This window comes from Theropithecus gelada, chromosome 3, assembly GCF_003255815.1.
Source record: "Theropithecus gelada isolate Dixy chromosome 3, Tgel_1.0, whole genome shotgun sequence".
Classification (NCBI taxonomy): Eukaryota; Metazoa; Chordata; class Mammalia; order Primates; family Cercopithecidae; genus Theropithecus; species Theropithecus gelada.
In genome coordinates, this window is record NC_037670.1 from 159,352,177 (window position 1) to 159,376,650 (window position 24,474).

Genomic DNA, 24,474 nt, shown 5'->3' on the forward strand with positions numbered 1-24,474 from the left:
AGTGGGGAGAAAGGGGGATAGAAAACGGAGCATGAGAAAAGGGGTAAAGTAATTAACATTTATAAGATGATGGCCAAGTTTATTAGAAAATAGATGGGGTCATACATTTCGGTAGACCTGAACTTCACTTCCAGCTCTGTCTCATTCTAGGGCATGGAGTTGTTAAAAGAATGTAATGTACCCGCTTTAAAGTAAATTTGCTTTGTTAACTATAAATTTAAGTTTGGATTTCCTCTTTCCAAGCATGTATTTTTAAAAGTGATTAGGGTAATTTAAGGTCTTTAAATTGCTATGAAATATCTGAGCATTAAAGGGGGGTGAGAAAAATTAGCATTTTAAAATTCTCTATATAAGGATAATTTTATAGTCTAACTTTTGGATTTATAGATATCTTATGTATATTCTCCTAGAAAAAACGTGAAGATTTCCCTTTTGGTGAAGTCATTTAGAGTTCATTGTTGGTTGGTATAATCTACAAAATTATATTCAATTATGCAATTAATTTAAAATATTGCATCACATAATAACCCAAGGTCATTTTATATATTTACAATAAAAAATTGTTTTGACCTTTCCTATAGATTAACCTTCCAAATGATTTATTGATCATTAATAGCTCAATTTTTAGACCCAGGGGTCAGAGTTCAGGGCATGGCAACTGAGAACAGATCCCTGTACAGACTGACCAGAGGAGCCTCGGGTATGCCGGAGAGAAATACATGCACGTTTCTCAATGTCTCAGGCTATCTTTTCCTTCAGTTTCACAAACACCATCTTAATTCAGGTTTCAAGAATCTCCAAACTTACCTACACACTCTAGTTTAGCCCTTTCAAGTATCATTCCATCCTATAAACTGATTTTAAATCTTCCCAAACTACTGTTTATATAAAAAAATTCTTAGTCTCAAAAATCTTCCCAAAGTACTATTTACTTTAAAATTTTTAAATTAAAGAGAGGTGAACAAAACTAGCATTTTAAAATTCTCTGTATAAGGATAATTTTATTACTCTATTGTCTGCTCCAAAGAATAAAGTACAAAACTGATATTCAAGGACCTGGTCAATATTCCTGCTTTCTCCCACCCTCCCAGGCAGGCTTTTGAATGTACTCTCCCACGACCACAGCTGCCCATGATCACAACTGATGTATTTCTGTTCTGCTGACGTTGCTCCTTCCTCATGTTTGAAATATTCTCACACCTCCTTTCTAGTTATCCAAATCTTAACTCTTTAAGTGCCAATCATCTTTCTGAAGCATCTCCTAAGTACTCCAACCCACCTAATCAACACACACCCGAGCTTTTCTAGTCTATTCTTCAACATTTTACAGTTTAGAAGATCCCACCTGCAGAGTTTGTGACTTGCCAGAGGTCACAAAGGAAGTTAGTAGTGTCACCATGACTTAAAATTGAGGTCTTTTACCACCAATACTGTTGCCTGGATTCCCTAAACTAATCAGGATAACAGGCATTTTACTGATAATATTGGTTTTGTATTGTTGGTTCATTGTTCCTAAGTATGAAACCTGGATATGCCCAAATTGTTCCTGGATTATTCTTTCATTTCAGATCCAAATAAAATAATTGGGGCCTCCATCTCAATATTTCAGAGACTCCCCAAGAAAGAGATAAGGTGGAGGGATGCTTTATATTTTTGTCACCTCCTGCTCCAAATTCCAGTCACACATTTACAGCCTCAGTCCAACCTCTACCGGCTTAAGTCTGAGCATGGAAAAGTTCTTTTTTTCTTCATTCCCACAAAGCTGCTGCATTTAACAGAGTTTGATGAATGGTTTATGGTGATAGAAGGGCATTAAAGTGCAGCCCACACTGGATCACAGCTCAAAATTAAATATTTTAATTTGAGAAAAAAAATTAGCTCTTTAGCTCTTTGCCTTAATTCTCTCCCATGTGATTTTGGGGTGGACAGGACCATTCAACTTTTACAACCGCAAAGCAAGGTCAGGATATTTACGTAAACAAAATATAATAGTTATCTACCCTGGGCTTATGCCTTTAGTAACTCTAAGAAGCAACAGAAGTTTTGACATTAGTTTTTCTTTAACTTGGCCCAGGTTGAAATCTTACGCAGATCTCCCTATCTCAATGGATCAGGACAATGGCAGGAGTCAATGGGTATTCATTTGCTACATTCTTATTTGGGAAAATGAATCCAGCACTATTTTCCAGAATGTAGTGAGATCAGGAAGAGAGTAAAAGCAGAAAATGGGCATTTTTTTTTTTGCCATTTGCTGAGCTTTTTCTCCATACCAGGTTCTATACTGTTATACACATTACCCCATTTCATTCTCACAACAACCATGCAAGGTAGGCGTTCTCCACTTTTCAGTGGAGCAAATAAACAATTTGCCAAAGTCATCCAGCAAGAAAGTGGCACAATCCAGAATTCAAACCCAGATCTGCCTGGCTTTAAAAGCCTTTCAGGACTTGGCCAGATGACAACGGCAATGACCCAGGCACAGGAAACAGTGAGGACCATATCAGATCACATGATATTCCAAATTTATCAGAGTGCTGGGAGTCAGAATAAATAGAAATGTCAGTCAAAGGTGTTATTTGGGGAAGGCGATGGAAGGTCCATGATGGACTGAGGTTCAGATAGAGGAGAAGACTTTCCTTTCATTCATTCTTCTGTTTAAAGCTACCGGATTTAACACAAACTCTGAGGACCTTCTACAGAATCTGAATTGGGCATCCCCAGGTCACTTAGTTTTTATAACCCAACAAGGGCAACATATTTAATAGACTATCACCAAAAGCCTTTCCGAGAAGCTTGTATTTATTCATCTTGCCTGAGACTGGGCAAAGGGGGCAGGTATCTGGTTTTTGTTACTGCATAGAAATACAACTTTGGTTTCGTTGATGTGAACGGATAAGCACTGCATGTGAACTGAAATCACACTATGTCTAAACAGAGGACTCTGTGGCACTTTTCTTACTAAAAAGTTGTTAAGTTTGGCAATCCTCACTCTGTTCCAGTCAAACATTTTCTTAACCATATTAGGTTATATGGAAATAAGCCAATGTCATGGCTGGTGTATGAGTAGGTCTTCTGCACCGAGGCAGTTTTCTTGAGAGCATTTTCTCGCTGGTTTAAAAGGAATAGAGACAAATGTGGCTCAGAGTATATTTTTAAATATAGCTGGAAAGAAAAATAAAAATTCACTGATCCAAAAAGAATTCAGAATTGCAGCTAGACCAAAGTCAGATTTTTAAGCTAGAAGACTTGGAGAGATTTGGGTATTTGCTTGCTTCTTATTGAAAGACTCTATCTATTTTTAAAAAGCCCAGCCAACCTTAACACAGATATAAGGGAGGAAATCAGAACAAAATTGCATCATCTGTTCCATAATTGTCCAATGTTGTTCTCGTTGCTTAATCTCGTGGGTTAGAAAACCAGCATTTGAGCTCTGGATTCACTACATTCTGAGTAATCCTAGACACTGGGCTTAATTTCATTGTTTGTCAAATGGGGGATGATATACTACCTCTATCATAGGATTCTTAGGAAAATCCAATGAGATAATGCATGATTCAACTATTACCAAAAAAGCATATTATGAGCCTTCTGTCTTTCAAACTACAACAGTTGGAGAAAAGTAGCAGCAGAAAAAATAGCTTTTAGGTCTGCCCCTGGTTGCTCTGATACAGTTATCTGCTTTTCATTTAGATGTATCATATTCTGCTTTGACAGCTAATAATTATTCATTCATATATCCATTCCTTTATTCAGAATATTGAGCACTTAGCAAGTGCCAAGCTCTTAATTAGGAGCTCTTAATTCTCATTGTTGCAAATAGATGATAAATCAATAAAGCTCCTCCCCATCTTATCGTTAGATACTCTTTTGAAATATTTTTATTTCAAGATACATGTTGGCCATTCAGTCATTCCATGTATATTTATTGAGTGACTACTAAATGGCAGGCAACTGCAAAGTGCTGAGGAATCATTAGTAAACACAATAGATACATCCTCATGGAGATTTCAGTCTAGTAGAAAAGACAGATATTAAATACATAAGTACTCAAACATAAATATCATCGCAAATTGTGATTGTACATGAAGATAAAGAGCAGAGACTTATAACAGAGAATGACATGGAAGTAAAATCTTAAAAATCTATATGTCTAATGCAACAAATTTTAATTTACAATACCTTGGCAATAAATGGATAGGATACTTGAAAACGTTATCATCTAACTGCACTGTAACACAAAAACTGGTGTTTTCAGGGTGTCGCAATTATTTAATACTATTCCAATTTTGACTTTGTGGGTTTAAGAAAGGCTAAGAATTATCCAAGTAAGAAGTATGCCTTTGTCATTAGCTAATGGTGAGGGGCTCATTTCTGGTCTCTGTGGCCAGTAAGCTCTAGATCCATGCAAGAAATTGAAAGCAACCTTGTGTGACTGAATCACAAGAGAGAGGCACAAGAGGAAGCTGGAAAGGCAGGCTAGGCTAGATCATACATGACATTGTAGGCCATGGGAAGAGCTGGATCTGTATTCTAGATGCACTATAAAGCTACTGAAATGTTTTAAGCAGGGCAGTGACATGATTAGATTTATGTTTTTAAAAAGGTAATTGTTTGCAGATGGCTGGAAGATTAGAACAGAAAGACCAGTTGGGAGGCTCTTGGAAGGGTCCAGATGAGATGATGGTGGCTTGGATTTGAGTGACAGCAACAATAATGAAGATAAATGGACCATTTTCGGCAAATATCCTGAAGGGAGAATCACCTGGATTTAGTAATTTACTGTAGAGGGAGTAATGGTAGATGAGGAAAGAGGAAGTGTAGGAAATGATTCCCAAGTCCAGAGCTTAAGCAACCAGGTAAATATTGGTGTCATTTGCTAAGATGGGAAAAACTTGGGAAACATAAGACTGTGTTCAGTTCTATCCTGTTTGCTGAGGGAAAAAAAAAAAAAAACAAAAAACGGGGGAGAGTAGTGGTGGAACTTTTTGTGAGTTATAGAGAGGAAACAAAATTATAAAGCTTAACACCCACCTTCAGAATGCTTGCACCCTAAGCATTAAATCCACTGTTGACATTTCCTTAACAGACTTTCTCAAACCACCAGAGGCTCTACTATGATGTGGGTTATCTCACTCCTAGAATTTATTCTCTCTTCACCCTTCCTCTGTGTGTGTCCACATATAATGCAATTGATTTTAATAATTTAATTTGCTACACCTTTGGATTATCTCATTTATCAAGGCATCAGTCGATCTTAAAAACTAGATCTTCAATTTCTTTAATTTTTTAAGTTCAAGGGTACGTGTGCAGGATGTGCAGGTTTGTTACACAGGTAAATGTGTGTCATGCGGGTTTGTTATACAGATTATTTCATCACCCAGGTATTAAGCCTAGTACCCATTAGTTGTTTTTCCTAATCCTTTCTCCCCTCCCACCCTCAACCCTCCAATAGGCCCCAGTGTGTGTTGTTTCCCTCTATGTGTCCATGTGTTCTCATCATTTAGTTCCCACTTATAAGTGAGAACAAGCAGTCTTTAGTTTTCTGTTCCTGCGTTAGTTTGCTAAGGATAATGGCCACCAACTCCATCCATGTCCCTGCGAAGGATATGATCTCAAACCAGATCTTTAAAGGCAATATATATATATATTTTTTGGTGCTTCTATAATATTGGCAGTGAATAATGACAATAGAAGTCTTTACCGTTTTGTCTTCCTGTTATTTTCTGTAACTCAACTACAAATATTCCAGCTTCTCCAGTGGTGTATGTGGAAACAAGAAGAATTCACAGAAAGAAAGTGTGATCAATTTGATTCCCCTGAGAGCTGTTGGTAGAGTACTAAGCTCTACATTACTTAGTAATGCAAAAACAAAGTGATATTTAGTGATCAAGATTTATGTACAAGAATGTCCATCACAGCACTACTTATAATAGCCCAAACCTGAAATACTCTCAATGTCCAGTGATAAGGGAATGATTACATATAACTGTAAAGTTATCAATCATGTTTTAAAAATTGTGTAAAAAATACGTATAATACAATAAGTGAAAAAATTGAGTGCATAACATCACATTTGTTTTTAAAATAAATCTTATGTTTGTTGAAAAAAAAGACTGGAAGGAAATATATTGAAACTTTAAAGTAATCTCATGGTGGGAAGGATGAAAAAGAGGCTTTATAATTATTTTCTGCATAATTTCTTTCTTTCTTTTTTTTTGAGACAGAGTCTCGCTCTGTTGCCCGGGCTGGAGTGCAGTGGCATGATCTCGGCTCACTGCAACCTCCGCCTCCTAGGTTCAAGCAATTCTCTGCCTCAGCCTCCTGAGTAGCTGGGATTACAGGTGCCCATCACCAAGCCTGGCTAATTTTTTTGTATTTTTAGTAGAAACAGGGGTTTCACCATCTTGGCCAGGCTGGTCTTGAACTCCTGACCTTGTGATTCACCTGCCTCGGCCTCCCAAAGTGTTGCGATTACAGGCATGAGCCACCGCACCCGGCTTCTGCATAATTTCTGCATTTTCTATAATAAAATGCATATTTGCATACTTTCTATAACAAAATGTATATCAATATAGCACTCAGAGATGGCATAACTTCTACAGATTTGATGATTTTGTTAGTGGAAGAGATCTGAGTTATCTGCGAGTCACCAGCGGCGAATCCGTAGGGGTCCACAGCAACTTCAGTCCTTGCCTCCTCAGAAGAAAGAATTCAACGGAGGGGCATGTAAAGCAGAAAAAGAGATAGAGGCAAGTTTCAGAGCAAGAGTGGAAGTTTATTTTAAAAAGCTTTAGAACAGGAAAGAAAGGTGTGCTTCGAAGAGATTCAAGCAGGCACGTGAGTGTTAAAGAGAGAAGGTCAAGCGTCCTGTTTAACCGTGATCCCAGGACTTTTATAAGCTCGCCTTTTCCCCATGATCTTCCTTAGGGTGGGCATGCGCAGAGCCCTTCTTACTCTTGAGAAATGCGCACACACAGTGTTTTTAGGGAGTTAGACACATGCCCATCTGAGGTTTTCTTCCTTCTTCCGGTAGAGAGTACCCAGGAGATCTTACTTCGTCATTTTTGTCTCCTAATATGCATTTCTAGGAAGCTGTTTCTCTCTGGGGTCTGCATTCAGTTAACACTTTAAATATTAACAGGTATGGACCATCAGGAGATTGTCTCTTTCTGGCTGCTGTGAGTTATCACTTTTAGAGAGGCAAAGGGATAATTGCCAAACATCACCTGACGTTTCTAGTGGGTGGTGGGAGAGCCCTCTCCTGCTCCCCGCTCATAACTGACTACATGTAACAATTTGGGACCTTTTTCAGTAGAATGAAATAGAAATAAAAGTAGTCCTGAAAACCAGCAATGAATCATTGTGAAGTCCTGCCTGAGATACTCTGGGGTATAAAGTGGTGTGAAAATGTGATTGCTCATTCATGGATCTTATGATCAAGTTCCCACACTCTTGGATTTCTCTTGTTTGGATTCAAACAGCCTAAGAACATAATAAGGGCAGTTTTGATTTTCGTCTCTGAGGTTTTTCTTTTAAGCCACATCAGGAAATGAAGGAACACAGACAGACAGTGGTAGAAATACACTCGCAAAACAACCTAAGTATCTGTGCAGCCTCAATATCATTTAAATTCTGGCTAAGTTTAAGGTTTTTCCTTTTTTTGTTTCCTCCTTCGCTCTTCTAGTGTATTCCACATAATGTAGTTACAGCTCTGCTCAAGGTTCTGGAATGGCGTTTGTATGTAAGCTTAGTTATTTTAAGTCATTCACAGTTATTTGTTTTTTAACCCTTTAAAAGTAATTTGTCACAATCACCTCTTTATGTGCCAGATATATAAGAATTATTGTCTTGTCTGTGGACAGTATGTTTTAGAACTTTTCCTTATGAAGCTGTAAGACATGTTTTATACTTAAGCTTATCAGCTCTATTTAGCCTATAATTGTGTCTGCATAATGCCAGAATTGTCATTTCAACAGAGACTGAGAGCTCCCCAACAGTTATTTGGTGGCAACTGCCAAAAATTTGTATTGAATTAATTTATCTTTTTCACTTAATTCAATCCACTTAGCTATAAATGTTGAACCCAGTGAAACTTCTGGTTTTGGGGGGATTTTTTTGGCATATGAATGGAAGCATTGCTATGTTTAAAAATACTATCCTTTGGAGATAAACATTATGGGATGTTCAATATGAAATATTTTATCAATGTGGAAATGGGTTTCCTTAACCCATCTGTATCTGCACGTCATCCTTCATCTGGTTAAAATTCCACATTTTAAAAAAGATAGCAGCTTGGGTTGAATTTTGTGGCCATATAAGACTGAAGTTTGATACTGTCCACATTACCATCAACCAGCTAATGTATTACCAATAAAAACATCAGTACTATTCTTCAGTGAGATTCTCATTGTCCACCTTGTATGAGTTTTCAGCATAGCCCTGGGAAGAAGGGCACTGGAGAATGATGTTTTCATCAAGATTTAGAAGTGAAAGAGATTGAGCTTCTGGAGACCTCATTTATTCACTTAACCCACATATATTGAGAAACTGCTATGTGCTCAGAGCTATGCTAGATACTGGGGATACAGAAATGAATATGACATAAGTAATTTAATATTTATTTGCCCACTAGAGTGATAGTCCTCTGAGGGCAGTGATCTTGTCTGTCTCCATCTCTGCTGTCTCCTTAGCAACTCCCATTTAATAACTGGAAATAGAATTCCAAGGTGGGCCTAACTTTTTGTCTCATGAGATACGAATAGTAGAAGAGAAAATCTCAAACTTTTCCCCCATATGAGGAATGATATTCACAGAAAAGACCCACTTAGAGGAAGACAAATAGGCCCTTTTCTTCCACTGGAGAAAGATGCCTAGAATCCAATTGAATGAGTTTATATGGATAGCTTTGAATCCTTCCTAATATTTTAAAAAGTAAATCACGTGAAACCTCACATTTCTGATGTCACATCGGAGTAGCAACAATACTGCGATCAGAACCCCACACAGAAAGCCGCTGTGGTAGGTCACCATACCTGACGGAAGATCTATTTTGATGTTCAAATGCTTTGAGATGAGGACGGTTGCTTGAAGTATTTATCACTTGTTATACTTTCTCTGCTGTGTAATTACTGCAAAGACAGGCCAGATTGCAAGGGCCACAAAGGATCAGTTCTTGAGATAATTATTTGAAAACTGTTTAGCCCATGATAGCAGTTAGAAATCAAGCAGTAGACTGGGTGCCGTGGCTCACGCCTGTAATCCCAGCACTTTGGGAGGCCGTGACGGGCGGATCACGAGGTCAGGAGATCGAGACCATCCTGGATAACATGGTGAAACCCCAGCTCTACTAAAAATACAAACAGTTAGCCGAGCGTGGTGGCGGGCGCCTGTAGTCCCAGCTGCTCAGGAGGCTGAGGCAGAAGAATGGTGTGAACCCGGGAGGCGGAGCTTGCAGTGAGCCGAGATGGCGCCACTGCACTCCAGCCTGGGCGACAGAGCGAGACTCCGTCTCAAAAAAAAAAAAAATCAAGCAATAGATTCTTCCGATGTCTAAAAGCAGATGTAGTGATTGATTTGTCCTAAAATAAAAAATAACCAGCTCCTGCTTCATGAACTCGGTTGTTAACTAATCAAACACAGGCAGAATGCTGTTCTACAAAAAGAACAGATTTGGGGACTCAGCTCCTTCCATAACTAGCTAAGAAGCCTTGGGTAAACCATTTAACCTCTCTAGGCCTTTCTAGGTCTTATTTATAAAACGTTGCCAATAATACTTGTCTTACTGACCTCCAGGGTTGCTATGAAAATCATTTAAGAATAGGGATATGAAAGCCCTGTTTACTGTAAAAGTGCCATGTATTTGTATTCTTAACCCATTTGTGATGTCACTAGGCACTTGGAAATCAGCCCACAAATGGCTGATCTGATTGATGATAGAAGCATAATTGCCCTGTGACCAACCCACTTCATCCCTACCAAACATTCCAGACATTTCAGTGCAGGAATAAGGTCTATGGGAAAAAGTCAAAAGGAGACTGATCAGAGGAATTCCACTGGCCCTTCCCAGGGCCCTGTGCACAAAATGGTCCCCTGTGCATTGTTATTTTGCTGTGTTTGCCGATGTCCACAACTTCCTAGACATTAGCAGATGGATATCTGCGTGATGATGAACAGACAGAGTGAGTGTGATATTTTACCAGTTTTCTAGTGCAAAGGCCTCTGTATCTAATCTATGGGCTTGCAGCCTTCACTAGTTACTCTTTCAGTTGAATGTGCAAAGAGATAAAGTACTGCCTGCCTTTCTTTAAAATGCTGAGGAATGACATCTAGTGAATTTTTTCAAGCCTACAGATACTGATGGTTTTGCTTTTGGTTGCAACGGTAGACAAGGTGATTCTAGATCCTGACCTGAGCCCTGTGTCCTGCTGCTGCCCAGATTCTCTTTGTCAGCGTTTCATGCTTGCCACTGACTGAGCTAAAGGCTCTGGATTAGGTCTTACCACACAGCTCTGTGGCAGAGAGGAGAGGTGGGCAATGCCAGTTGGTTAGAACGTGGGAAGGAGGAACAGGATATTTCCACTTAGGGTGTTATTTTGCTTTGTTTTTTGCTTACCTTAAGCAATTGGCCATAAAGGAAATATATGGCCCTGTCCTTAGGTAGTTAAATTTCAATCAGTAGTTAAAACTAACATTAGAAAAAGTTTTAAGCATACTTTAAACAAACAAGAACATATTAGAAATAGGAACATGAAATGTATTTATTACATCAATAAAGTGTGCCTAAATTTTTCAGAGTTGACTTAACTGCTTAATAGATAATCTGATCGCTTTGATGACGTGTAGCTTGAACTAGAAGGTATTGACTTCAGACACTCCTTCTTTGTGAATATCAAAAATTTCTAAGTACAACCTTTATTGATGAGATTGTCAAAAATTGAGTCTAATAGAATTAAAGAGGTTCAATTTTGTCAAACTGGAAATTATTAAATTTATCCTATATGCTGGAGGCTGTGCTAAATTCTACAGATAACAGATAAATGAGGCTGGGCGAGGTGGCTCACACCTGTAATCCCAGAAATTTGGGAGTCCGAGTCGGGCGGATCACCTGAGTTAGGAGTTCGAGACCAGCCTGGCCAACATGGTGAAACCCCGTCTCTACTAAAAAGACAAAAATTAGCTAGGTGTGGTGGTGGGCGCCTGTAATCCCAGCTACTCAGGAAGCTGAAGCAGGAGAATCACTTGAACCTGGGAGGCAGAGGTTGAATCGGTGAGCTGAGATCATGCCACTGCACTCCGGCCTGGTGACAGGGTGAGACTTCATCTCAAAAAAAAAGAAGATAAATGATATGACTCTTACCCTTGCACAGGTATCCATACTGTTTCCTCAGCTTTGCCTCCTCAACCATGAGGGTTCTAATCTTCATAGTTGCTTCTCTTCAATAAGTTCTATTTATTTAGGAAGCCACACACAGGCACATAGGCAGAAGAAGAGAACTGGAAGACTGCATCCATTGGAAAATTTAATATACATAAAAATTTAGTGCACCATTTCTTATCACTTGCTGAAACCTAGGTGACTTCACATCATGCCTCACAAACAACAGTCAGTGCTTGTTGATAATGATGACAGTGGTAGTTGCAGTGGTGATGATTACGATGATGAAGACAAGAGAAACAACTGCCACTGCCTTTCCACAAACTTTGGACTTTTTATTATCTACACTAGGTCTTTCGTGATGACTGGTAGTTATACCCAGTTTAAACTTCAGGTACACCATGACTCTGTGAAGAGAAAGATACATTTTTCTCAGTGTCTCTTATGCCTGTAGCCACGGGTAACTTATCAAACACTGACGTCAGCTACTTTCCCATGAGAAGTTCAGAAATTTCATAAGACCACAAATGACTTTCTCTTTCCTATTTGCTTCAGACAAGTACAGAACTCTTCATGAAGCTTAAAAATAAACATCTGACCTTCATGGATACATTCTCAATGCTTCTCCAATCAGAAATCATCTTGCCTGTAAAAATCCACCCTCATTCTTCTATTAACAATGGAAAGATCTCGCATGATGCAAATAGCATCGCAGATTACTCTTCATTAAATGATTGTCCAAGAGAAAGGAGAAAAGGCACCTGTGATTAGGCACCATTTTAAGATATCAAAGCCCATCTTTTGCACTATTATAGAACAGGATAAGATCTGGTGTTTTGTTTTTTTTTTTTCATAGTTTTACAAAATTGGCTCCTCTGAGAACATACATCTAAGCTATATCCTTTGCACTCCATAAAATTTTAAGAACTCAGCAAAATTTCCCTGGGTAGCTTCCTAGTCTTGGGACCTGATGGTATAGAAATAAGCTAAGAATTGAGTCATTCTACTTTCTAGATGCAGGATAACAAAGAAGAAGGCAGAGAAAGGAGCTGATAATATTCATGAAGGGTCAACAATACGCTAGGTTCAATACTAGGCACTTTATGTGTTATCTCAATCATCACTCAACAACAGACTTTTTTCTTTCGTTCTTTTCTTTTTTCTAAGACTGAGTCTCACTCTGTCTCCCAAGCTGGAGTGCAATGGTGCGATCTTCGCTCACTGCAACCTCTGTCTCCCGGGTTCACACGATTCTCCTGCCTCAGCCTCCCGAGTAGATGGGATTACAGGAGCACACCACCACACCGGCTAATTTTTTTTTTTTTTTTTTTTTTTTTTTTAGTAGAGACGGGGTTTCACTGTGTTGGCCAGACTGGTCTCAAACTCCTGACCTTGTGATCTGCCCGCCTTGGCCTCCCAAAGTGCTAGGATTATAGGCGTGAGCCAATGCACCCGGCCAATAACAGACTTTTATGAAGCATATGATATATGCCAGAGAACATGCTAAATGCTTGGTATGGAGTGATTGATAAGACCATGCCCTTACCATTGGGAAGCCCATACTCATGCAATGCTACCATAGAGGCATTAACCAAGTACAATGGAAGAAGGAAAAAATCCTTCAAGGTAGTTATTACTATCCTCATTTTAAAATTGAAGTAGCTGATACCTGTTAGGTATCTTTTTAAAAGAGTTTCTCTTAGGTTATTAAGTGTAGAGTTCTATGTGACCCCATAGTCAGTCTTACAACTCCATGCTGTTTTAATGGGAAAGATCTATTTTCAATCCAACTGAATGATTTAAAGCTTTGTCTGCAATCCAATAAATCTGTTTGCTACAGAATGCCACAAGAATTCTGACTTTCACTGAATAATTGACTTTTTCTTTAATTATAAGAACAATTTCCTTAATTTCCCACTTTAGCCTGTTTGGTAGCTAAATTCCTAACATATTATCATATTAATACGTCTCGTCCCTCTTATCTACTCATTTATACAAATATCTGTATACATTTCCATATGCATAAGTCCTTAATAACACAGAAAACATATCCCATAAAAATCAAGAGAGTCTCATACAGACATAAACCTATACACTAAAATACAAGCATACTGTAAATGAATTTGTTCAAGATACATAGGCAAAATCTGAAATGGAAACATACAATTTTAAGAAATAAAGAGGCAACATTGTTCAAGGGCTTGATGCACAAACGAGCTACAAGAAATAATTTGGGGAAGGTGGGTGGTTAAAAGTGAGGAGGAGAAACAGTGGATACTAAGCAAGGGGTTGGATGGATGGTGAAATTTCATGGCATTCTTAAGATGATAAGTAGTCCCTGTATTTGGATTGCCTTGGTATGGGCCACTTGCAAAAACATTCAATATTTCCCTTCTAAGATATGGTAAGCCAAAAAATATATATGGAAAGTTCACTAAGTCATTGGTAAATAATCCAGTGTTGACTTTTAATTTAGAAATAACTGACCAAATTGATCCCAGCCTTCCCAACTACAATTCTCCCCCTGCAGAGTACATTGATTTGTATTATCTTATTGTTTTCTCTCATTGTTTGTCTTTCTTTTTACTATTTTATTTTCTTACTGGTACAATATATGACCAGAGATAGTGAACCTTCATGATTTTATATATTTTGAGCTCATAAATTCCCTTGAGTTGTCATCTTTCCAGACTAAAGCTTCATCTTTTTCTATTCACATGTTCTAAAAATAATCTTTTTAATGATGTGTGACATATAGAGAAGTGCACAATTTATAATTGTACAGAATGATGCACTTTCACAGAATGAACGCAACTGAGTAGTCAGCATCCAGATCACAAAACAGAATACTACTTGTACTCAAAAGCCCCCCAAATGTTCCTTCAGAGTCATGCCTTCCCCCACCCAGCCACTACCTCATGATAACCATTATTCTGATTTCTAACATGAAATATTAATTTTGTCTGGGCTTTGGTTTTTATATTAATGAAATCATACAGTAATTTTTTGTTGTGTTGTTTACATTATGATTCTGAGATTGATTGCCTGAGCAACACTTAGATCATTCTAATTGCTATATAGGGTTTCATTGTTTACCTCCCACGATTTATCCATTTTGCTGTTGATAGACATTGAGGTTATTTCCATTTCGTGGCTATTACTAATAGCACTGCTATGAACGTTCAAGTTCATGTCTTCTGGTGAATATATGCATGGATTTTTGTTGTATATATGCCTATGAGTAAGATCTCTGGGTCACAGGGTATACAAATATTCAGCTTTAGCACGTGCTGCCAAATCTTTTTCCCAAGTGATTTTGCCAATTTATATTCCCACAGCAGTGCATGAGCATTTCAGTTGCTCACTAACATTTTGATTTATGTCTTTTAAATTTTAGCTACTCTAGTGGCATGTAGCTTTAGTTCATCATAAGTTTCAATTTGAATTTTTCTAATGATTAATGAGATTCAGCACTTTTTCATATGCTTGTTGACCTTTTTGTCTTTTTGTTTTTGTTTTTGTTTTGAGACAAGGTCTCTCTCTGTCCCCAGGCTGGAGTGCACTGTCATGATCATGGCATACTGTGGCCTTGACCTCCCTGGCTCAAGAGATCCTCCCACCTCAGCTTCCCAGGTAGCTGAGACTACAGGCATGCACCACCACACCTGGCTAATTTATTTTTTAGTTGTTGGCAATTTTCAATATCTTCTTTTGTGAAATGCCTGTTGAAATCGTTACTTATTTCTCTACTAGATCATCCATCTTTTTCTTTTTGATGTGTGGAAATTGTTTATATATTCCGGATACAAGTTCTTTGTCATCCATATTGCTAATATTATTTTCTCAATCTATGGCTTTCATCGTCACTCTTTTTATGGTTTTTAGTTTTAATGTAACACAAGTTTTTTATTTTTATGTCCTGTTTACAAAATCTTTGCCTATCCCAAAATCATGGAGATTTTTTTTTTTTCTGAAAGTCCAAATGTTTAAGTTTTCACATTTAGATCTACAATCAATCTGAAAGAATTTGAGGGAATGATGCTAAATAGAGGTCAAGTTTTGATTTTCCTTTTTCCATATAGATATTCATTTAGGTGTGGGATGATGTTACTTTCCTACAGATAGGGATTGTCTTACCTTCTGGTTTCGATGGAGTCGGGAAAGTTCTCTTCAGTGAAACGGGGCTGAGCTGACCTACAACTCCTCTTCCATTTTGCATGACTCCTTCAACCTCTGGTTTGCTCCCTCTCCGTGGCTGAATTCTCCAAGGGTCCTAACTAAGGTTGTATCCAAGACCGTTTATCACAGTGTAATCTGCATACAGTAAAATTTACTCTTTTCAGTGTACAGTTCTGCAAGTTTTGACAAGTGCATATAGTTAAATAACAATCACCATGAATAAGATATAGCACAGCTCTGTCACCCCAGAATGGTCCTTCCCTCTTGCACTTAAAGTTGTTTTCTACTCAGCTCCACAAGACTGCTAAGACTCTGCTCTGCTTCTCAGAAATGTTCTACTTAGTTTCTCTCTTGTATCTTCTTGTCCTTTGTATCTTAAGTACACCAAATTCCTTGAGGGGGAAATCACTGAATGTGAGATTACTTTTCCAGGCCTTCCTTCTCTCTAAGATGTTGGCCCCTCAAATCCTGGTTACCACAGCAGTTCTGGGATGCCTCAAAATTAATTTTGGTTTTGTGGAATATTATCCAGAGTTTCTAGTTGTTCTCAATGAAAGCACTAGACTGCCACAAGGTATTCCTTTTAGGCAGATACCTACATCGGTCTAGCTACATTCCACAAACTCATCAACAATCTCCTCCAAAACATTTAAAGAAAAATGTTGTATAGAACTCAAAAAGGTAAAAGAAAATGTCAATGTTGGCAGCTATGGCTGCTCCATGTATCCAGTTATGGAAGGAGCTTTGGAATAAAATAAACCTGGGTTTTAATTCTACTTGGTCATTTATTAACCATGTGACAATGAATCTTACTTCCAAGTGGGGATAATAAAAAACAACTAGTTTCAGTTTTCTCATGAAGATTAAATGAAAGAACAGACATCAAGTACCTTGCAAATAGTAGGCATTCAATAAATTATAGATATTATTATGTAATATATTATCATTTCTCTTAGAGTTATAAAATGCAGTCATCTCTTAGAAATAATAGAGAAGGAGTAGGGGTAGGTGGACTTGAAAAGTAATACTCTTCTCTGAGCACCCTGTTAGATGCTGAAAAGGGGAAACTTGGTTGAACTTGTTTTATTCAAAATGATATCAAGGTCATTCACATACACAATAAATTTTTTTTTCATGGAAAGATGGTAGAAATAAATCAGCTGAATCGAAGTACTGTTGCAAATCTATTCCAAATGCTTCATGTTACAGATGAAGGAATTGAGTGGTTAAATGACTTTTTCAAGGGCAATTCACTTGTTAGTATTTATTTAAATGACCCAAATTCCCTAAGATCATATATTTCTTTTCTTCTAACATACTCCTAGCTCCCGTGTTTAACTATAAATGCAAAGCAGAGACAATTAATAATGTTTCATTATTACTGACTCATTCTGACTAAAACCTATCGATCTATTTTTAAATATTTTATTTTAATTTCCATCCCCACAAATTATGTGACTTCCTGCCAACTATGATTGAAATAGCTACTTGCCATTCCTTTCCCATTTTAAGGATTATGTCCTGTAGCTTTTCATTTTTCTGTCTGTTATTAAGAAATGATCTGCCTTATCCTGTAATGTATGAAAGGAGCTCGTGCAAGCCTGTAGAACACAGCTCTCTTGAAGTCTACCAAGCAAAAAAGGGAGTGGGGAACCTCCATCCCTCTGGGCACTGGATAAAAAGGTGACCATGTGCTTCTTTGGCACTTTCATCTCTGGGCAGGGACAGATCCTCATGCTTTCCAGCAAGGGCAGCCCTGTGGGGATCGTTTTTTGGTAAGACCCTCTGTCCAGCACATCTTTCAGCATTGTGTACTCTACGAACAGACATATGAGCCTGAATCTCACATGGACTGAGTAACTTGGAAGAGTTTCATGATCCCAGAGCACACAGCCATCTCATAAAAGCCTCACATCAGGCTTCTCAAGGGCTCTGCCTGGAACATGCTTCCCTCAGATCTTTACATTGGGGGCTTCTTCCTAGAAATGTGTTTTTAGCCTAGATGTCTCCTGTTCAGAGAGACTATCCCTCACCAACCAACCTCCAGGGACCCTCAGTGGACCTCTTTACATCCTGCTGTTTTTTATTTGCTCACCATCAGAAATGTGTGTTGTCTGAACTCCAGCAGAATATAAGCTCCATGGAAGCAGAGCCCTTGTACATCACTGTGTGCTGTGTCCTGGAGCAGAGGACTCACTCAGTGAACAAACGAATGTGCTCTGTATCCACCAGATACACCCAGCACGGTGGGTCAGGCCCTGGCTTTGAATACTGGCCTCACCACTAGCGGGGTGAATTCAGGCAAATGACTTCAGCCAAGGAACTTCTCAGTGCTTATCCTAAGATAAGAATATGTATTTTACAAGGTTGTTACAGTAATCAAATGAAATAATGTGTGCAATGTGTTTAGCACAAGACCTATCACTGAAAAATACTTAACAAACAATAGTTGTTATTATTATTTCCATAATGAAAGCAAATCATATTATGAAAAAGTCACTGAGGAATTGTTTTATAAAAATGGTAATGTTGAAATCAGAGACCCTAATTCAACCATGTAAGATAAAATTTTAAATTAATGAAAATCTGGGTCTTCTTGTTAGTTATTTACAATTATTTATTTTTGTAAAGGATCCCTAATTTAACCTTTGCAATGATTCTCTGTTGAAATAAGTTATCATAACATCCTCTCCTCTTCCCCCACCACCAGCCTCTTAGTACCCATTTGGAAAATGCCATCTTTTTTTTGTTTGTTTTTGTTTGTTTTTGTTTTTTCGTTTTGTTTTGTTTTTGAGACGGAGTCTCACTCTGTCGCCCAGGGTGGAGTGTAGTGGCGCAACCTCAGCTCATTGCAAGCTCCGCCTCCCGGGTTCATGCCATTCTCCTGCCTCAGCCCCGAGTAGCTGGGACTACAGGCACGCGCCACCACACCCGGCTACTTTTTTGGATTTTTAGTAGAGATGGGGTTTCACCATTCACAGGATGGTCTCGATCTCCTGACCTTGTGATCCACCCGCCTCAGCCTCCCAAAGTGCTGGGATTATAGGCGTGAGCCACCGTGCCCGGCCTGCCATCTTTCTGAGAATACTTGCAATAGAGATTTTAAATTAGGATACTAACTGTCTCCTGTAAATATGTGCTAGCAATGTTTTTAGAAATGTTTAACTAGAAAGGTGCTAGTTACAGTTGTTCATGCTACTAAATGACTTTTGCTAGAGGTTCATGCTACTAAATGACTTTTCCTGAGGGTTCTAAGAAAATCACTATACTTAGAGGACTAGAAATCTGATCAAGAGGGAAGAAATTACTTCTTTCTTTTTATTACACCTTGGTTCTCCCATAGTAAATGTTTTCATATAAAACTCATTTCTCCCCATGCCTGAGGAGATGGTTAAATCAAAGGAGCAATAACTAGTCCCTGGCTGTTTGCCACTGGCTGCAATGGGGACTCGGGGAGGAAGACAGGCTCATTTGCCTAACAGGGCCCAGCTCCCTTTCCGTCGTCCTTCATCTTGGGCCTTTTCCTTCCTTACTACCTCCGGTCTAGACTCAGCTTTCCCTGCAGAGACCTTTGGCAACTGCTTCTGAGCCAGGGCAGCCAGCATCTGTGTGTCGGGCACTGCTTTAAGCTATGGCTTAAAGGGCTCAAGTGAGGAATGGTTCACCTGGGCATCTATTTGAAGTTGCAAGGTAACTGATGGGAGAGAAAGATCTTAAAACAGGGAGTGAGATGCTTTCGCAACTCTGGCCCTTAGACCCTAAATCTGAAAATAGAAAGGAAAGAGATTATCTGAAGGCAAACTCTACTGTTAGTGATTCTGCCATTCATTTTATGTTTTCTCTTGAAAGCCTTTCTGTCTTTGTCTCACTAACAAGATAGTTTGTGGACATACACAGACATTATAGACCAAAAAGTTTTCCACTTATAACATTTTCTTCCTTCACTTTCCCTTTATTCATTCTCAAATTTTAAAATAAAAATACTGAGGGGATTGGGAGCAGCAAAAAAGAAACTTGGCAATTAGATACTGTCCCCGGGTTTGTCTTAACTATACCTCTTTCTCCAGAATAATTTATTCAGAATAATTCTGAGATGGACTCTGCAATAATTGTATTTTCCTTAAAATGCAAATGCACAATAGCTATTTCTACCGCTGCCTTACTTCTTCCTTTAGATTCTAACAACAGTACTTGAGGAAGAAATGATATTTGAAAATATATAGTCTGTATTAACTAAAATTCATTCAACTTAATTATGTTTCGATCCTCCTTTTATTCCAGGTATCACTGGAACATTTCAAGATCATCAAATCAAATTCCACAGGGATTGGTGATCTACCAGAAGGCTCAGACATCTGATTGCTGACCTGTGAGTAAAGTTTATGTTTTATTAATACTTTGGGCTCTGCTCTTAGGAATTACCCAGTCTCTGTGCCTGGTATTCTAAATTCTTACATCTAAAGATGCACTGTGAGAGACCAGTCTTTCTGCTATGGCCCTCCTACTTTACTTACCAGTTAATTAATCACTTAGAATCTATCAAGTTTTGAAGGATCTATCAAGTCTTGTATCCTGTTTTGTAATCTGATTTTTTTTTTTTTTGCTTTATTGTTAAATGTTTCCTGCAATGTAATTAATATCTTTCACAAAACCGTCCTGATAAATCATGAAGTCTTCACTTCTTGTGAAAATGCTAGTGACTTGAATCAATAAAGACAACATGAGTCAGCCTTCCAAGATGAATAAGCTCACCTTTGTGCAAACACTGGTGATCTCAGGAGCACTAAGTACCCCTCACTTTCAACAAATCTCTCACCTGGGAAGAAAACTTCTACCAGAACAAGGACCACCTAGGGAGGTGAAAGAGGGGATTTCCACTTTAGAGGATGGAGAAACCAAAGGACACTTCACTCATTCACAATTTTGCTGAGCTTGGCTCCAGTAGGTAGGAAAGTTCTTCAGGAGTTCAGCACACCACTCAGGCAATTGTTGTTTCAAGATTCTATCTGTTGCCCCCCTGCAAGTTTTCTCAGGCTGCCATAGTGAAAATCCACAGACTGGGTGGCTTAAACAACAGAGATTTCTTTTCTCACCATTCTGGAGGCTGGAAGTCTGAGATCAAGGTGCTGGCATGGTGGATTTCTCGAGGCCCTCCTTGCAGATGGCCACCTTCTCCCTGTGTCTTCACATGGTAGTCTCTCCAGGCACACACCTGTCTGGTGTCTTTCTCTCTGTGCCCAAATTTCCTCTTCTTGTAAAAACACCAGTCATATTGGATTAGGCCCACCCTAAAGACCTCATTTTAACTTAATCACTCTTTGAAGAACTTATCTCCAAATGCAGTTACATTCTGAGGTCCTGAAAGTTAGGATTTCAACGTATGAATTTGGGGGAAATACTATTCAGTCCATAATGCTGCTGCCATCATTTTCTCTCTCTAATATGCTGATTTTTTTGTTTATTGCACATGGGCTTCCCTCCGATTCTCCCCTTCTGAACTCCCTTAGCGATTACATTACTCTCAGAGCATTTGCAGTTCCTACAGTGTATTATAGTCATTTGTGTACAGCTCTCATTTCCTTATGACAGTCTATAAATTCTGAAATCAGAGAGTGTGCCTTTTACATCTCTCATAGCACTAGAGGAGATGTAAAAGGCACTAGAGGAGATGTTTTGTATACAGTAGATACTTTGTAATATTTGTTAAATGAATGAATGAATGAATGAATGAATGAATGGAAAGAGGATTAGATGCAGCTTCTGAACCTACAATTTATTTGCTTTAAGACTGTCTCCAAAGGATGAGTATTAATGATGCTTTCTCCTCACTTCCTGCCCACTAAGACAGGTAGAAATAAGTTAAGGCTGAGGAGAAAGATTGAAAGAAAGGTATGATTGACTAATGGCAGGAGAGTTACCTTTCTCCCAAAGAGGCAGGAAACAGTAAATAGCACGAGCATGCCCCAGTTAAGGTGGCCTTTCCATGAGAATACTGTTTGGGAATCCAAGAGGGACTTACTGAGTTTAAAGCCTGTGGGACATGCAAGGGCATGTGTCTAGAAAACAATGCATATGCAGGTCTGAAGGTCAGGTGAGAACCAGAGATGTTCACAGTCACCGCCTACAGGCAGGAAGCAGCAGTGTGTCAATGGATGAGGCCACCAAGGAAGACTGTAGAGGGAGAGGAGCAGTGACTTAAAGATTCCATCAGAAATTGTATATGGAAACTTTTCCTGCTAGATAATAGGAGAAGGACCCGTCCAAGAGGAAGAACACTACACAATACTTCTAATGAAGCTGTGTGAGAACATGTAGATGAGCTAATGTGTGTGTCTATTTTTTCTTCCCTTGCATTTTTGGACCTATTTTGTTCCTTCTCTGTCCTGTCTTTTGGGGGCTATGCCCCAAACCATTCCTGTGAGCCTAGCCCCACCCACCTTTGCTCCCCTCTTGCTAACTCCACCTATGGTCATTGTCTGACTCCCCTGCTGCCTGCTCAGGGAATCCTAGACAAACTTCCTCTGGGCCCATTTTCTTCATCAGCCAATCAGAGCTGATCAGAATGGACAGAAGGGGAGGCCAGGATGAGAATCCTTAATGACCAAAGAGAGACAGGGGCAGGTCGTTTTCAGGGTGAGGTGGCTGCAATGCAGTGGTCACAGAGCATCATATTGTTTAAAGGCCCCAGATAGGGGTGGAGGACTGTGCCTCTTTTTCCTTGAACTTCCTCCTTTGTCCATTGTCCCCTGCTGATTGTCCCACTCCACTTGCTCCCCAGAATAAGCTTTGGCAGTATTTTAGGGTTTCCCTGCCAGACCAGAGAGTGGAGGGGCCAGGCCATGACCCCTGACAGTCATTACCAGCCTCGCCTCTCTAGGCCTCACCATCAAATGTCATTTCTCATGGAGTCATATTAACCCCTGGGCTGAATTTCCCTAATTTGCTCTGCTAGCATGATGCAAATGAAAGGGGTAAAGGTATTTATTCATCTCTCTTTTATTTTCCAAAGTGTTATTTCTTTTCCTTTAAGTTCTCGCCTTGCTTTTACTTTATTTTTCTTCTCTCTCCCTTAGTTCTCCTTCCTTAATAGAAACCCTTGATCTTCAGGGTGATTTTCTGATTATTAGCAGAAGAGGCTATCAGAGATCTGGAAGCCACCTCCCGCGTTTCTTTATTCTCCTGCCTCATCCAATTGTTTTAAATGTATATTGAGACACCAGCTATCTCCAAGAACCCACTTTCACACTTTCCTCTTTGTGTTCTTGGAGTAGCCAGGAAAAAGATGCCCATTTTCTTGAAGGTACCCAAAATGTCAGTGACACCTGGGTCAGTGATTTTATGCAAATTGCTATGTATATCAAATGAGAAATGTGGAAAGCAAGAGGAAACCCTTTGCAATCCATGAATGGTCTAGCTGGGGTTTTCCAATGAATGATGGCTGGTGGCCAACATAGGTGCCTCCCGACTGTGTTTCATTAATTTCAATCAGCTCACAGGTTTGGAGAGAAGGATCATTTTCCTATGAGCATGTAAAAGAAATGCTTTGAGTTGTAAGCACTTCGAAGACTTTGCCCTCATTTTCGAATGGGAGATTTTATAACCACTGTGGGTCAATATTTTTGGAGTCAGTTGAAGCTCCAGATGGAGTGGAAAGAGAAGTTTGGGTTTTTATTTTCTTCTTCTTCTTTTCTTGCGTTTTGCAAAATGAGCCTCCCTGGAAACCCTGACAAAGTCCTTAGTCTCCTTTGGTTTAGGTGGGCCCAAGCCTTTTATAGTAGGATCTGAAGGGATATTTCTTAAACTAAGATTCCTTCCTGTGGGTTTTCGGTAGTAGCTGTAGAACTAGGCTCATACGGGAGAAGGTCTGGCATCCACTCCCTTCCTTGGGAGTCTCCTCTCAAGGAGACTGCTCTCAGGGTCCTTGTCATGAGATATGAGAATCAAAATCCACGATGAGTCTGGGCACAGTCCAGATCTGGTTAAGGATTGAGGGGACACAAGGTCACAGACCCCATGGGACTCCCAGCATTCTGGAAACCTTCATAGTAAAGAGGGTGGAGGACATTCCAACATCACCACGTGCAGCTTTAGTAACTTTGCCCAAATAAACGTGTTTCCCCAGCCAGGGAATTGCACCTGGTCTTGAGAGGCACCTCCACAAAAACACACCTTCCTGCCTGGCGTGACCATTGACAGAGAAAGACTGTGCTGAGAAGAGGGACAGAGCAGGGAGTAAAACACACAACGGTGCCAGGAGCTCTTGTCTAGAACTACTTTCCAGGCTTTTGTTCCCATAAGCGTGCGTGAGGACACAAGTAAAGAGAAAAGAATGATTGTGCTGTTTAGCTCTGAACCAAAAACTATCAAGCCTTTCCTAAGGTTCCAACTCTAATAGGATTTGTACAGTTGTAGGACACAGACTCAACTGCTTCTGAACTCTGCTGTAGGATGCCTAACAAGATTAAGTTGTGCACATCTCATGCCACTCCGTGCAACAATACTCTAATAGGACTTAAGCAGAACAAACAGTCTAGGGGGGAAAAAAAACCCTAAGACATTTTCCTTCCTACTATTCTCTGCATCCCAGGCTCAACCTAGTGCCAAATTAAATCTAGATTTTTTTTTTTAATAGACATTTCCTAGAGGAAAAGGCAGAGCTGCATTCCCTGAAACATATTTTAGCTCAAACTTATAACTTGGATTTTTTCTTTCCTCCTCCATTTTGCTAATTCAACACAAAATGTCCATCACCCACTCTAACACCAGCCTCTAAGAGCTAGAGACAAATGGAGTCTGAATATTCACGCCAATGTGGTACAAATGAGCTGTGATTTTAGGATACTGGCTGTTTTACTGACAGGAGAAAAGGGCAGCTGACTAGTTTAATATACTTGGCTGAAAACACGTTGCTAAAGAGCAGT

At 39.2% G+C, this 24,474-nt stretch overlaps 1 protein-coding gene across 3 annotated transcripts in view; it reads left to right on the forward strand.

The window, feature by feature from the left end:
- CALD1 (caldesmon 1) overlaps positions 1-24,474 on the forward strand; it is a 198,140-nt gene that overhangs the window by 46,281 nt on the left and 127,385 nt on the right. For all 3 annotated transcript variants that reach the window (XM_025379423.1, XM_025379424.1, XM_025379427.1), the window contains exon 2: positions 19,835-19,922. The gene's annotated coding sequence lies outside the window, so the exon portion shown is untranslated. The remainder of the gene's footprint in view (positions 1-19,834; positions 19,923-24,474) is intronic.